A 15,934-nucleotide genomic window follows, 5' to 3' on the forward strand; every position below is an offset into this window, starting at 1 on the left:
TAGAGATATAAGGTTGCAGACCAGAGAACAACATCTGTCTTGTTGGAGGTTTACAGGAATGTCCTGACCTGCCTTATGTGGACAGGGGCAAGAACAAAGGATTCCTGCACCAAGAAGTTTGCAACAATCCCCGTCTGTCTCTCACCTTGCATTTAAAAACAGTTTGCTGAAACCCTTCGAGGAATTCGGGCTTGGGGGGTCAGGCACAAACCGTCTGTTTCCTGGCATCGTTCTGCAATAAGCCTTTCTCTGCCCCCAACTCGGACAGTGCGGCTTGTTTGGTGTCACTGTGTGTTGGGGCCACAAATTTGCATTCAGTAACGCTCTGATTCAGGGTCCCTAGAACACGACCCAACACCTCCCAAGCTGCTCTGCTCTGCATATGAGATCGTGTGGACTTCCGTGCTGGCTTCTAGAGTGCTCTGTCTACAGACTCCTCTGTAGGAGAGGCCCTCACCATGCCTGCTGCCTTAAGTCCCCTGTTGACCATCACTCCTCCTCCACAGGGCGGCCAGCATCTAATAGCCTACTGATATGGGGGAGGAAGACCAGCCCTTTCGCCTCAATTCTGGACAGTTCAAGAGAACCATCTCAATGGCATAACCCATCGAGGGTTTGACTGAGAACCATATCAGCTATTGCAACTGTATTGAATTCTTTTTCCCATCTGATCCAGCTTTCCCCATTTTCTCACAGGTATGGATCTGAAGGGCACTTTGCAATAAGATTCCTGTGTGCAAATATCCAGCTAATAGCCTGTTTCCTGGGGAAGTAAACTAAGTCTACTTTCAAAACGTTGTATAACTTGTAACCGTGATCAGCCGCTGTAATGTTAAGATCATTAACATTAATTGATCAGCCTTCATCAGAATTGAGACTGAGTTACAGACATTTTCACGCATGTGGCACCAGTTAATCACTTTTGACAAACATTTATCCTGTCTGTCTGTCCTTTTCTGGGTACATGTGCAACCCAACAACTGCAACTGATTTTACAACAAACAGCTTGGAGCCAGATTTTCAGACTCTGATTTCAGAGCTGGACGGAATTAGCTTGCACTTCAGCAACCTTTGGATTTCCCTGGTGGCTGAGATGGTAAAGAATGTGCCTGCAATGAAGGAGACCTGGGTTCAATTCCTGGGTTGGGAAGATACCTGAAGTAGGAAATGGCAACTCACTCCAGTACTCTTGCCTGGAGAATCCCACGGACAGAGGAGCCTGGAGGGCTACAGTACATGGGGTTGCAAAGAGTTGGACAAGACTGAGCGACTAACACTTCAGCAACGTTCAGCTTGTTGAAAACCAGGCTCAGGAACTCCAGACCATTAAGATATGAGTGCTAACTCTTCTTCATAGTAGGGTGGTTAGAAAAAAGGCTCAGTCACAAATCCAAAAAACCAACAGTTCCTGTCTGAGTGCCTTCTGTGCATCAAGCCCTCTACATTTTTCTCATTTGCTCAGGGCAACAGACTTACAATGAAAATACTGTTATCTTCACTTGACAGATGAGAAGGCTGAGATCCAGAGGTGTTTCTAATTATCATCTTCATGGTCCTCCCTCTTCCTTCATCTTCAGAAGAAATATGAGTCTCGGTCTTTTATTCCTTCCTTTGTTTGCCACTTTCCCCCGACTTAAGAAGGGCCCCGAGTTCTCCTCTGTTAGCAGTAACGACTCTCCGTTCTCTCTCACACACCCTTTCTGTAACGGGGTGGACCAGGAAAGTCACTTGATGATATGCGGACATCTCCATCTAGAGTCTTGGAGCTGTCACAGTTACAAAACTTTGAGTGAATCACAACCTCTCTGCACCCCATTTTTAATCTGCAAAATGAAGGAACTGAATTTGTTCCATGACCTTCTAAAGTGGCCCCAAAAAGCACATCTCAATTTCTGATTTCTTCATGATTTTCTGTGGTTTCCAGCACAGTTTAGGACTCAGTTGCTATTTAATGGCCCATAAAATAGGGTCTGATTTTTCAGGCTGACAGAGGTAACACTGCAGAGGAAATAATAGCTCTGAGCCCACATGTGAACTTACTTATTCTACAAAGTCCTCTCTGGGATCCACACCAGTGGGATATGCCATGTTTTAAGGTGAGCTTCAAGATCTCATCTCATTATTGTTTTATAAAATGCATAGATCTGTCTGCTGAAATTGTCCATGGCCATTTTAAAAATCGAGTGGAGTCAATGTGTTCGCATATCTGGAATTAGAAAAATATACACAGGTGTCCATGGAAAGAACAGAGACAGAAAGCAGAGAGGCACGAAAGCCTGGGGGCACAGAGATGGGATAAAGAAGGAAAGGAAGGGATGAACGAGTCAGAAGTGAACAGAGACAGAAAGCAGAGAGGCACGAAAGCCTGGGGCACAGAGATGGGATAAAGAAGGAAAGGAAGGGATGAACGAGTCAGAAGTAAGGAGCAAGAGGGAGTTCCCTGGTGGTCCTGTGCTTTAGACCCAGCCTCCCCAATCCAGGGGGCATGAGTTTGATCCCTGGTCAGAAAACTAAGATCTGATATGCTGTGAAGTGTATAAAAAGTAAAAAAAAAAAAAAAAAAAAGAAGAAGAAGAAGAAGAAGAAAAAAAGGAAAAAAACTGGTCTGAATACAAAAAAAAAAAGAGACAAAATAGGAAAAAATGAAGTCCTAATGTATTGTGAAATAAAGAAAGCTGAATGGTCAGCTGTCTTTGCCTTTGCTCCCAGCACTGGGAGTGCATTTAACCTCTGAGGAAAGTTAATCTTCCTTGAGGAGAAGTCAAGCAAGAATCAAATGGGCGGAACCCATCATGAATGTGATAATAAGAAAAAAGCTTTGGAAAAGTAGCGGAATGCATATAGAGTGGGAGTAAAGCAAGAGGGTTCTATTTTTGATTTTGACAGAAGAATTGTTTTTCAAAAAAAAAAAACTTCTGTAATTTCCTAGGCACAAAGGGCTCTTCTGACAGACGGGATCATCTATCTACTATCTCTTCAGTGTCTGTCTATCATCTAGCTATCCATCATCCAGTTATCTCCATGGCAACAGCTACCACTGCTTGGAGGTGTTTTGACACCCCAGAACGTAGCTTCCAGAGCAAGGATCTGTCACCTGGGGTGAGCACCACGCAGAGGGAGTGTTCTGGGTCCCTTTCTTAAATGCACTGGCATTTTCAAGGTTGTGTTTCCCAAAGAATGCACTGCTTGAGCATTGCCAAGTGAGGCCCTGGCCCTTTAAAGCAATTGTTACTGAGATGTTTCCCCTTGTTTTAGAAAATAAATCAGGTATAGCTTGCTTCTGCAGGTTTGGCTTCCTCATTTTCTCTCCCCTTTTTGCTTTTCTCCTTTTGAATATGCATTTCTTCCTCCCACCGTGCCTGCTGGCAAACTTCCAAGGATTTTTATCAAATGTTCTGGGGAGTGAATTACTCATTTTAGGTTATTTAAATGAAAGAGATGCATAATACCACTTTACATTCAAATTTCATGAAACTCTGCCCATGACCTCTTTCTATCTACTTGCATCCACGTGCTCTCAGACCCCAGCTCACCCTTTCTATGAACATCTCCCTGAAGGGGCTCCACCTGCAGTCCACTTGACACTACACGATCAAAAAGATGTTTTGGGCCACAATTTGTAGTTTCAATATTATATATTCTTTCATAATTAATGTGCACTGTGAGCTACACCATGTCTCTAAATTACACAGCTTCTGATGCAAAAAAAAAAAATAGTTTTACTGTGGGCCTTTGTTACCTTTCAACAGAATTTAATGAGTTGCACAGACAATTTAGAGAAATTGAGGACTGGGTTTAATGTCTTTGTAATGAACCCATCAGGGAGACGGGGGAGAAAGAGACCAAGAGGAGATAATGGGAGAGGGAACAGTTTCAGAAACAGGTATGCAGAGCAGTCTTTCCCAGCCATTCACTGGTTTAATTAACGTTTATTGAGTACCTACTGTGCCAGGCACTGGGCTGGAAGCATGGAGAGCTCAGGACCTCACGGTCTTGCCCTATGGGACTTAGCAGGGAGGCTTTCTACTCAGAGAGCTTAGCAGGGCAGGGGTGGGATGGTAAGTGCTTAGGATTGGTGGTAGGGGAGGAGAGATGCATTTTGGAAAAGGAAAACCTAAAAAAGCATTTTAGAGAGGTTCAAAGACAAGCTTAAAAATCTCAGGAAATGTGTGTGCATTTCATTCTGTAAAGCTGGGGGAAAGTGAAAGCGAACTCATTCAGTCGTGTCTGAGTCTTTGTGACCCATGGACTGTAGCCGGTCAGGCTCCTCCGTTCATGGGATTTTCCAGGCAAGAATACTGGACTGGGTTTCCATTTCCTTCTCCAGGGGATCTTCTGACCCGGGGATCGAACCCGAGTCTCCCTCATTACAGGCAGACTCTTTACCATCTGAGCCACCAGGGAATCCCAAACAGTTAGGGGAAAACCTCATCCAAATAATACATAATGAAAACATTATTTATAACACATTGCCCTAATCATTTTTAGAAGACTTTTTATAAGGACCATCCTTTTTAAAGTCTTTATTGAATTGCTTCTGTTTTATGCTTTGGTTTCTTGGCCCAGAGGCGTGTGGCCAAGGCACGTGTGTGCCCACTGTCTTGGAAGGCCGAGTCCTAACCACTAGGTCATCAGGAAAGTCCCCTAATCATTGTTTAAAGCACTGAAAGAAGCACACGCTAGTTTTTAATAAAGGAAGCTTATGGAAAAGGCTGAATGACTTGTTTCTATCTAGCTAAACTAAAGAGAAAATATTCTGAAAATCACCCCAAAATACAAGGCCAACTTCAATGACTGCCTACAGCAAGAGTATTACCATGTTTCCCGTATTCCAAATTTTCAAAATTAATTCTCTCTAGGAAACCAAACACGAGTCAAATTCCTCTTGGCTAAGGTTAAATGATACATCGTTTGTCCTGAATATTTTCACAAACATGAAACAGAGGAGCGAATGCCCGAAGGAAGAGAATCACTCCTCTGGCATCTTCTGCTCTTTGTGGGGGTTGCTGGCATCCGTTTCTTATAGACTAGATGATTTTCATTCTCTCAAACATCCAAACAAGTCCCTTGGGCCAGACTGAAGGCAGGTGTTTCAGAGTGCATGTACAGAGATGGTCCTCTTGTAGGGGATAAGAAGAAGGTACTGACCCCGTTTACTGTGGGGCCCAAAACTTTGTTGTTGGGAACACTGATTTCACAAAACTTCCACAGGCATTTTAATTCCCACAAGACCCAAATAACATCATTGTCTATCTCGGGTGTCCAATGACTCCTAAGCCTTGCACACGTGGCCACGTCTCTGACATTACCCCCTCATCACTTGTGTGCAGGCTCCCCTGATGCCCTCCCAGTCCCCCAGGACACTATGTGCCTCTACCCTGCCTGGATCCTCCTTCCTGCGGCTCCTCCTGAAGAAGTGGCTGGCACCAAGAACTTGAGGCTGGGTGGGGATGTGTCATGAGACAGGACCAGCCCTCACTGAGTGGTACAGAGGACACCTGTTCTCCTCCCCCCTCTCCTGCTCCTTGGACTCCATGTCTCACATGGTTCCTCCGGCTGTCTTAACTCTGTCATGACACAGTCACCTTAGAGGTCACCAAAAAGGTGCTGCTTTCGAGACACTAGCTCTGCAGAGAGCAACCCTCCCCTGGACCTCCACTGGGGGGTCCGCTCTCCACCCTCAGGTCCTGCGGGTCCCTGACTCTCCCTGTCCTGCCGCTGGGCTCTGTGTCCTTCCACTTGGCTACACGGCCCCTCAAGCACCCAGCATGCCGTGCAGAAGCTGCTGGGACCTTCCAGGAGACTGGTCATTCGCAAACGAAAGTGCACATCAGAATCGCCTGGAAGGCTTGGCCACCTCCCCGGGCCCCTTACACACGGACTGATTCAGGATGGGGACCGGGAATGGCACCAGGAGCATCTGCACTTCTAACAAGTTTCTGACTCATGCTGATGCTGAGGATCCAGGGACCGTACTTGAAAACCACGCTGATTTCTTTGCATAATGGAGCTTGTGTGCACAAGCTCTCTTTTATATAATACGATTCTTTTTCTTTTCTTCCTCTTGCCTAATTGCCTACTCCTTTCCATTTATATTTTCCTTTTTCGGCTTCCTCCACTCCTGTATGCACCTTGGGTCTTCCAGTGACGCTGCTGGGCCTTTTTAGCTCTGCTCACAGCAAACAGGACACAGTGGTCCCCATCTCTGGCCCCATTATGTTCGCCTCTAAAATATCAGATGTAGTTGTGCATTCTGCCAGGCAAACTAATCTGTGATATTTCAAATGTATTTCACGGACCAGAATAAACTGGCATATTTGAGCAAAGCCGTGTTCCAGCTATATTAGAGTATAAAAACTGGCATGAAAATCAGGTCTCATGTAAACAGGAGATTATTATTACTTAGAATCCTATAATGTGCCCATCATATGGATCTCTAGGGCATCTGCAAACCCATTTTTACATAATTATGTGAAGAACATGTATTTTATATGAGATGGTGAAATTAAATACAAAATAGGGCATTTTGAAATGGCTGTAATGTTTTAAATGAAGAAATGAAACTGTTTCGAGACATATGTAGGAGAGAAAATTTATAGACAGCAGTTTTTAAGAGGCTCTATTAATTCCAAAGAAAACACAGGATGAAAATGAAATACGCAAAGAATAAAATAAGAGGTCTCCCATAAAAATCAGGCTATGTGATTCAAGTGGTTCGTCTGCCTCCTAACAATGTGAATCTTACAAAGCGATGCTCACCCGCATTAGCATTTCAACGGCACATCACTTGTGTTACACACTGTTGGACTGCTGAGATCAGCCCCTTCCCTCTGCCCTCCCATCTTGAGAGGCTCCCAAAGCGGGGAGGATGTGACTGGCTGGTGAATCTCCTATCTACACCTGTGCCAACCAAGCCTGGTATTTTCTAACTAGTTGCTGGATATTGGTGGAAAAATTAAAGACACAAATCAAATTCATCTCGTATCTATTCCATTCAGGAAGCATCCGATTTATAAAGCAGCTTTTGGAATTACAGACTTCTTTATTCCATCCCAGAATGTCCCACACAGAGGCTATTCCCAACAACGCTTACACAGGTCTAAACAATTTTTAGATCAGATGGAAATATTCAAGAAACATATATTATCATTTTCAAATTTGATAGCAATATTTTGCTTTTATTTTCATGTAACATGTCCTTGTGAAAAATGAAAAAGTGAAAGTCACTCAGTCATGTCTGACTCTTTGTGAACCCATGAACCATAGCCCACCAGGCTCCTCTGTCCATGGGATTCTCCAGGCAAGAATACTGGAGTGGGTTGCCATTCCCTTCTCCAGAGGATCTTCCCAACCCAGGGATGGAACCCAGGTCTCCTGCACTGCAGGCAGATTCTTTACTGCTAAGCCAGACAGCACGGTCCTTATGTAAGCATAAAAAATATATGAAACTGTTCTATACAAACAACTTCATAAATTGCTATTAGTTACTTTGACACTTTGCCTTTCACCCAGTTAGAGCCTCACCTGTGCTGTGCACCTTCTTCTTAGCAGGTGAGTGGGAGGTCCACCCTGTGCACAATCTGTTCTAGGGGAGAAAGAGAATTACATTTTCCCCATATCCTAGAGGAAGTTCTTCGGGTGTGCTCAGTGGCAGCTCCCTTAAGTGGTGCCCTCTGCAGCCTGGCTTTGGGAGAATGCTGACTGTCCCCTCTCAAGGACCGAGCAGCTGGGGGTCAACATCAGCTCCAGTGGGAGCAGCTGTGTTGCTTTGACACCGAGGAGCTGCAGATCCGAGGCCAGATGGAGGCCTCCCGAGTTTGTGGGTGGCTGTGCCATGAGCCAAGCAGTAAGGTGGGCTGGGAAGATCGCAATCTTTTGGCAGCACCAGGGCGCATCCCTTGGCTTTGCTCTATGAACCGAGGGCAGCTAAGAGTGCTTTCCACCTGGGACCAGGTAAAGGAGATGATCAGACGGGCGACACGGACGGAGCGTTGAACAACACTGAGACGCAGCACGGGAGCTCTTTTGCCTCTTGAGTGTCCTTCAGCCTTGATTACACAAACAGAAGAGAAGCTCCAGAGGTTTCCCAGCATAAGATCAAGGGAGCCAATGGCAAGGACGGGAATAAACGCACGTCTTCTCAGCTTCTTCTCATCCACAGTCCCCGCGGTTGACTGTCCACATCCTGCAGAGGAGGATGCTGCTCATCTGGAATGCAGGAGCTGGGACTGGAACCCAGAATTCTGCTGTTGTCTGCATTTCTTCCTCCATCTACCTCTGACTCCCCTTCTACCTGTCACAGTCTGTGTGCAGGCTGGAAAATAATTTCCGGACACGAGGCAGAATGAGAGGAGAAGAGAGTTTATTAGAGCAGGAGATGCTGTTAGAATAGCGGGCAGGTTCAAGGGAGAGCCGATGCTTTCGTGGTGGGCTACTAGCCAATTTTTAGAGCTTCAGAACAAAGAAAATTCCTGCTGGAAGGATGGTATTAGGTGGTGGCTTAGGGTGCTATAGGGTGGGTCATAGGGTGGGTATTTTTACCTAATATGGTGTCAGGGTACTGGCTGGTTTAGGTCAGGGGGAGCTCACGGCAAGAGTTGCCATGGGGCTTGGTCAGTTCCGGAGATGATCTTGGTATAGGGTTGTGTGTCTGTGGCCTCGGGACAAGGCCTTACACCTGTGACCTTGGTGTGTGGACTGAAACGTCTGCTTCTGTAACTGATGCTACTCCAATGAGCGCATGGAAATTTAAGTCCTGAGGATGCCACTGCTTCCTCCTCACAGACCTCTTCAACCATCTCTAATGATCTGGGCACCACTCCTCCGGTCCGCTGGCCTGAGACACGAGCACTGAGTTGTGGAGCAAAGAGGAAGCTGAGGAGACATCCATGTGTGTGACTCACATAGCCACCTTTTGAAAAAATGTTGTAACCTTACTGCTGTGGTTAAGGACTAGGCTTTACTAGGGTAATGAAACCAACCAAGCTACTCAGACCCCACCCGACTCAATGGACTGCAGGTTATCTGTATATGTGAGCCTCCTTTGCAGCCACGGAGGAGACCATAAATAAAGATGCGCATGTTTCCATGCAGGAGGAGCTGTCCATTTCTAGCCTGGGGCTCCCTTAGACTGACTTCATAATTTACATATGTTCTATTTCTCAGCATGAAGCGACAATTTTCTTCAAACATAAAATGTCCAAGATTCAATCAAATGAATTATCCTCCCAATATCCTGATCCACTCAGTCTTTTTACTTTATTTTTTTGCTACAAAATATGCATCTGAAACACAAATTAGCACTATGGGACTGGTCAGCAGAGGCATTAAGGAGGAAGTTACACAGGTTTGTATATGGCTTTCCTCGGTACATTAATATTTTTCAGTCAGTTACAGCAGTTGAACTCAAGATATTACAGTACAGGGAGCTGTGGGAGAATGCCGTACTAGACACAATTCACCCAGGCCCCTCAGCTCAGACTGGCCGTGTGCTTTGTCTTGGAAAGACTAACCATGCGGGTCTCCCCACTTAACCTGAGCTCTGTAACTCAACAGCCTGAGCCTTAGTATCAAGTAACTCTCACTTTTCTTCATAGCAACATCTTGTATGGACAGCACTCCTTTATGAGGAATCAGGCATGTCTTTTCAATGGCCCTCAATTCAGTTCAGTTCAGTCGCTCAGTCGTGTCCGACTCTTTGCGACCCCATGAATCGCAGCACGCCAGGCCTCCCTGTCCATCACCAACTTCCGGAGTTCACTCAGACTCACGTCCATTAAGTCAGTGATGCCATCCAGCCATCTCATCCTCTGTCGTCCCCTTCTCTTCCTGCCCCTAATCCTTCCCAGCATCAGAGTCTTTTCCAATGAGTCAACTCTTCGCATGAAGTGGCCAAAGTACTGGAGTTTCAGCTTTAGCATCATTCCTTCCAAAGAAATCCCAGGGCTGATCTCCTTCAGAATGGACTGGTTGGATCTCCTCACAGTCCAGGGGACTCTCAAGAGTCTTCTCCAACACCACAGTTCAAAAGCATCAGTTCTTCGGCACTCAGCTTTCTTCACAGTCCAACTCTCACATCCATACATGACCAATGGAAAAACCATAGCCTTGACTAGACGGACCTTTGTTGGCAAAGTAATGTCTCTGCTTTTGAATATGCTATCTAGGTTGGTCATAACTTTCCTTCCAAGGAGTAAGCATCTTTTAATTTCATGGCTGCAGTCACCATCTGCAGTGATTTTGGAGCCCAGAAAAATAAAGTCTGACAAGGTTTCCACTGTTTCCCCATCTATTTGCCATGAAGTGATGGGACCAGATGCCATGATCTTCGTTTTCTGAATGTTGAGTTTTAAGACAACTTTTTCACTCTCCTCCTTCACTTTCATCAAGAGGCTTTTTAGTTCCTCTTCACTTTCTGCCATAAGGGTGGTGTCTTCTGCATATCTGAGGTTATCGATATTTCTCCCGGCAATCTTGATTCCAGCGTGTGCTTCTTCCAGCCCAGCGTTTCTCATGATGTTCTCTTCAATGGCACTAGTAACTTTAAGTAGGCATTTCCAGCTGAGATTACAAAGCCGCGTATCTTCTGCGATGTCTGTTCTAACACTGTCTCCCATGAGCCTTGCCATCACCCATGTCATTTTTCAGAACCCCAGGTTTTTCCAAGACTGCATATACTGTGCTATAGCAGAAACATCTGAAATCTAGCTAGCTTGGTAACTTCATCTGAAACAAAGAATGCAGAATGCAGAACTTTGTTGAAAAGGAGGTTACCAAGCTAACTGGTACTCTTGACTACCCACTGTCTCTCCCCCAGCTTCCCACACCCTCTCAGTTTCTATAGATTTGGTTGTTAATTGTCACTCTGAACGGGCTGAGTTTTAGTAAAAATAAGGTTGAACTGATAAAAATATTGTCCACGACCCACACAACCACTTGAACCACTGCTGCTGTTCAGTTGCTAAGTCAGGACGCGCTCTTTCGACCCCGTGGGCTGCGCACAGCAGGACTGCCTTTCACTCATCTCCCAGAGTTTGCTCAGATTCATGTCCATTGAGTCAGGGATGCCATCGAATTGCCTCATCCTCTGCCATCCACTTCTCCTTTTGCCCTCAGTCTTTCCCAGCATCAGGTGGCCAAAGTGTTGAAGCTTCAGCATCAGTCCTTCTAATGAATGTCCAGGGTTGACTTCCTTTAAGATTGACTGGTTTGATCTCATTACAGTACGAGGGACGCTCAAGAGTCTTCTCTAACACCACAATTTCAAAGCACCAATTCTTTGGCACTCAGCCTTCTTTACGGTCCAACTCTCACATCCATACATGAGTATTGGAAAAACCATAGCTTTGTCTATATGTACCTTTGTCAGCAAAGTGAAGTCTCTGCTTCTTAATAATACACTTTCTAGGTTTGTCATAGTTTCCTTCCAAGGAGCAAGCTTCTCCTAATTTCACTTCTCCAGTCACCATATGCAGTGATTTTGGAGCCCAAGAAAATAAAATCTGCCACTGTTTCTACTTTTTCCCCTTCTATTTGCCATAAAGTGATTGGAACAGATGATATGATCTTAGTTTTTTGAATATTGAATTTTAAGCCAACTTTTTCACTCTCCTCTTTCACCTCATCAAGAAGCTCTTTAGCTCCTCTTTACTTTCTGCCATTAGAGTGGTATCACCTGCATATTTGAGGCTGTTGATATTTCTCCTGGCAATCTTGATTCCAGCTTGTGATTCATCCAGCCCAGTATTTCACATGATGTATTCTGCCAAAAAGTTAAATAAGCAGGGTGACATTGAATTACTCTTTTCCCAATTTGGAACCAGTATGTTGTTCCATGTCTGGTTCTAACTGTTGCTTCTTGACTTCCAAACAGGTTTCTCAGGAGACAGGTAGGGTCTGGTAATCCCATCTCTTGTAGAATTTTCCAGTTTGTTGTGATCCACACGGTCAAAGGCTTTGGCATAGTCAATAAAGTAGTACATGTTTTTCTGGAATTCCCTTTCTTTCTCTACAGCCCAAAGAATGTTGGCAATTTGACCTCTGGTTCCTCTGTTAACTTCTTGGTTCATGTACTGCTGAACCCTGCTTGAAGGGTTTTGAGCATTACTTTGCTAGTGTGTGAGATGAGTGCAATTGTGCAGTAGTATGGACATTCGTTGGCATTGCCTTTCTTGGGGACTGGAATGAAACCTGACCTTTTCTAGTCCTGTGGCCACTGCTGAGTTTTCTGAATTTGTTGGCATATTGAGCTCAGCATTTTAACAGGATCATCTTTTAGAATTTGAAATAGCTCAGCTAGAATTCCATCACATCCACTAACTTTGTTCATAGTAATGCTTCCTAAGGCCCACTTGACTTTACACCCCAGGACCTCTGACTCTAGGTGAATGACCATGCCACCGTGATTATCTAGGTCATTAAGACTTTTCTTATATACTTCTGTGCATTCTTGCCACCTCTTCTTAATCTCTTCTGCTTCTCTTAGGGCCATAACATTTCTGTCCTTTATCATGCCCATCCTTGCATGAAATGTTCCCTTGATATCTCCAATTTGCTTGAAGAGATTTCTAGTCTTTCCCATTCTATTGTTTTTCTCTTGTAATTCTATTGAATTATAAGTATGCTTAAATAAACATTTTGAGATTTTTGGCATAACTTGAGGCATTATTGGGCTTCCGTTGTGGCTCAGTTGGTGAAGAATCCGCTTGTGATGCAGGAGACCTGGTTTCGATCCCTGGGTTGGGAAGATCCCCCAGAGAAGGGAAAAGGCTACGCACGCCAGTATTCTGGCCTGGAGGCATTACAGTCTGGGTTTATATGGAGAACAGTGGCAGATAAACTTCCAGGTATGAATTAGTGTCCACTTACAAGCAGAATATTAACTCCTATGAACTGGTCCCATTGCTCACTATCCCTAAGCCCCATGGATGCCTTGCTGACTTCAGAGAGAAGTAACACCAAATGGAATTACGGCATCAAGGAGGACAAGAGATAACCTTGTTCGGATTTGCAGTTCAGTGGCCGGAGGCCCACACATAAAGATACGACAGTGGCCGAACATGCCGAGGGAATGTCCTTTCACTTTCTGGCAAAAGAGAGTCATGAAGAATAAGATTCTGGAAATACACTGGTTCAAAGAAGCTGTATTTCTTTGGTGCAATAGTAATTGGGAACACAAGCATGCACTGAAAAACCATGTGGCTCAGCAAAGCTACATCGGGGGCTGTTGCTTGTGTCAAGAGTAATAGCTGGGCCGCACAAGATGCTGGCCAACACTGCTCCAAACTCCCACTGTCACCAGTTATGTTCCATGGATACAAGCGCGTGTGCGTGCGCGGGCGGACACACACACACACTCACTCACACAAGCGTTATACTGCTCTAGTTTCAGTTTTATCCCTGGGGCTCATATGATGCCCACAGGCTCATGTAGAGACTCACACCTCAAAGAGTATACAGATTCCTTTGAGAAGGAAAAAATCTGAAAAGACCCCCAAAAATATTATGCCCCCCCAATCTTCATAGATTCAGTTTATTATTACGTATATATGCACAAACATGAACATGAATTCCTTATGTCTGCAGAGCTCTATACCCATAAACAAAATAAGGTTATAAAGAAAAAATACGTAAGATTACAAAAGAAATTAAAAACCACCTCTCTTCGATATAATGGTTAATATTAGTTTATTGAAACCATACCCGTTCCCTGTGTGAACACGGCCTGCCTGCCTGGTCAGGCGCAGCTTCTACGGCATTGGCACTTCACCATTGCTTTCTGCTCTGTAGAAACTAATTTCTTCCTCTCTAGTTCTGAATTTAAACCACTCCACAACCCTTTATGTTGTGGAAACCTCACTGGCAGACACACATTATTATCTCCAGATTTCGTCTGCCTCTGTTGCTCCCTGAAGAATGTCCTACAATTATAGTAATGCTGGTGGCACCAACATGACAGTAAAACACCGTCACAGCATGGTCATCCAGATGATCAAGTGCACTCAGGTCCATTCTACTTGGATCACCACTGCGATAAGAAACACACAGAACACCTCACCCGAGGAAACAAACACCAACCCTCAAGAATATACTCAAGAGATGTGGATGTGAGAACAATGAACTCAGCAAGTTCAGTTCAGTCGCTCAGTCGTGTCCGACTCTTTGCGACCCCATGAATCACAGCACGCCAGGCCTCCCTGTTCATCACCAACTCCTGGAGTTCACCCAGACTCACGTCCATCGAGTCAGTGATGCCATCCAGCCATCTCATCCTCTGTCATCCCCTTCTCCTCCTGCCCCCAATCCCCCCCAGCATCAGAGTCTTTTCCAATGAGTCAACTCTTCGCATGAGGTGAACTCAGCAAAGAGGTATCTAAAAGGCAGAATCCATACCCTACAGATGGACACAGGTCACTCAAATGTTTTTACATTCAAATTCCACCTCTACTGCTTTTATTTTTGTGATTTAGGCAAGCCATTTAAACTTTATTAAGCTTCCCTGGTGGCTCTGACAGAAAAGAATCCCCCACAATGCAGGGTTGGATCCCTGGGTCAGGAAGATCCCCTGGAGAAGGAAATGGCTACCCACTCCAGCATTCTTGCCTGGAAAATCCCATGGTCAGAGGAGCCTGGTGGGCTATAGTCTGTGGGGTCACAAAGAGTTGGACACGAATGAGTAACTAACAGTTTTAATCTTTTTTAGCCTCAGTTTCCTCATCTGCAAAGCCATGAGAGTAGCACCCTTCTAAGAACATAGCAGTGTGGATTAAAAATAAGATGATATGAGATGATGCTGGCCAAATATTTAGTACAGTAAGTCTTCAATGCATGTTAGCTATTTCTATGGTTTCAGCAATACTCATTCAATAAATATTGGTTGTGTGTCAAGCACTGGACTTTATGTTGGGGGCTAAGAAAGAAAAGGGAGAGTTGACGTCCTCAAGGGGATCAAAGTCTGTAGAAAACATGTGAGAAGACAGGACCGTGGGACATGAATGTCATGCTAAAGGGATGCTGTAAGTGTGCTTACTGATTGGGGATTGGTTGCCCATCAGCTGCTTTCTTGCCAATTTTAAATCATAATCTCAAGAAGTCTGTAAGGAAAAGAGATAAGGATATAAATGAGGTTTACCACAGCCATTGTTGACACATTTGAAACTTCATGATTTCCAGGAAAAGAGGGTGAGCTGAAGTCCCCTCCTGACATGACTTAGAACCTGAACGCTCCCCACGCATACATGCTAAGTCACTTCAATTGTGTCCGACTCTGCAACCCTATGGACTGTAGCCTGCCAGGCTCCTCTGTCCAGGGATTCTCTAGGCAAGAATACTAGAGTTGCCATGCCCTTCTCCAGGGGATCTTCCCCACATAAGGATCAAACCCATGTCTCTTAAGTCTCCTGCATTGGCAGGTTCTTTACCACTAGCGTCACTTGGGGAGCCCCCTGAAGTTTCCCAGACCTCTATAATCAATGCATGCCTGGCACTAGCTTATTTAATTGTCATACACAAGGAGAAAACATACATCACAATTTTGCAATTCAATTTCTGCTTTGAATCAGAGCCATTCTTTTTCTCTCTCACTTGAATTTTGAAAATTAAAATTCAGGAGTGTTGGATATCGACGTGAAATGTCCTTCTAGAAAGTCCCCAGCCTCAGTGCCATAATGACATCAGCAACTGGCCCCAGTGAATGCTAAAGTCTCAAACTCACAGCACGACTGCAGATTCTAATCTCTGATACTCTGTCATTCCACTCTGCTTACTCAGAAAACGGATCCATCTGTAGGTGCAAAATGCAAATTTCAGAGAAATGGCACCTTAAACTATTCTGACATAATGTTCCATCGGCAGTCCTTATAGTTAGACAAATAAAGACAATGAGGAGCCGCGCAGACCTGGTAACATCTGCTCAAAACCTGCGCCCGCGTTTCCT

The sequence above is a fragment of the Bos indicus genome, chromosome 27, assembly GCF_029378745.1.
Source record: "Bos indicus isolate NIAB-ARS_2022 breed Sahiwal x Tharparkar chromosome 27, NIAB-ARS_B.indTharparkar_mat_pri_1.0, whole genome shotgun sequence".
NCBI classification, from domain to species: Eukaryota; Metazoa; Chordata; class Mammalia; order Artiodactyla; family Bovidae; genus Bos; species Bos indicus.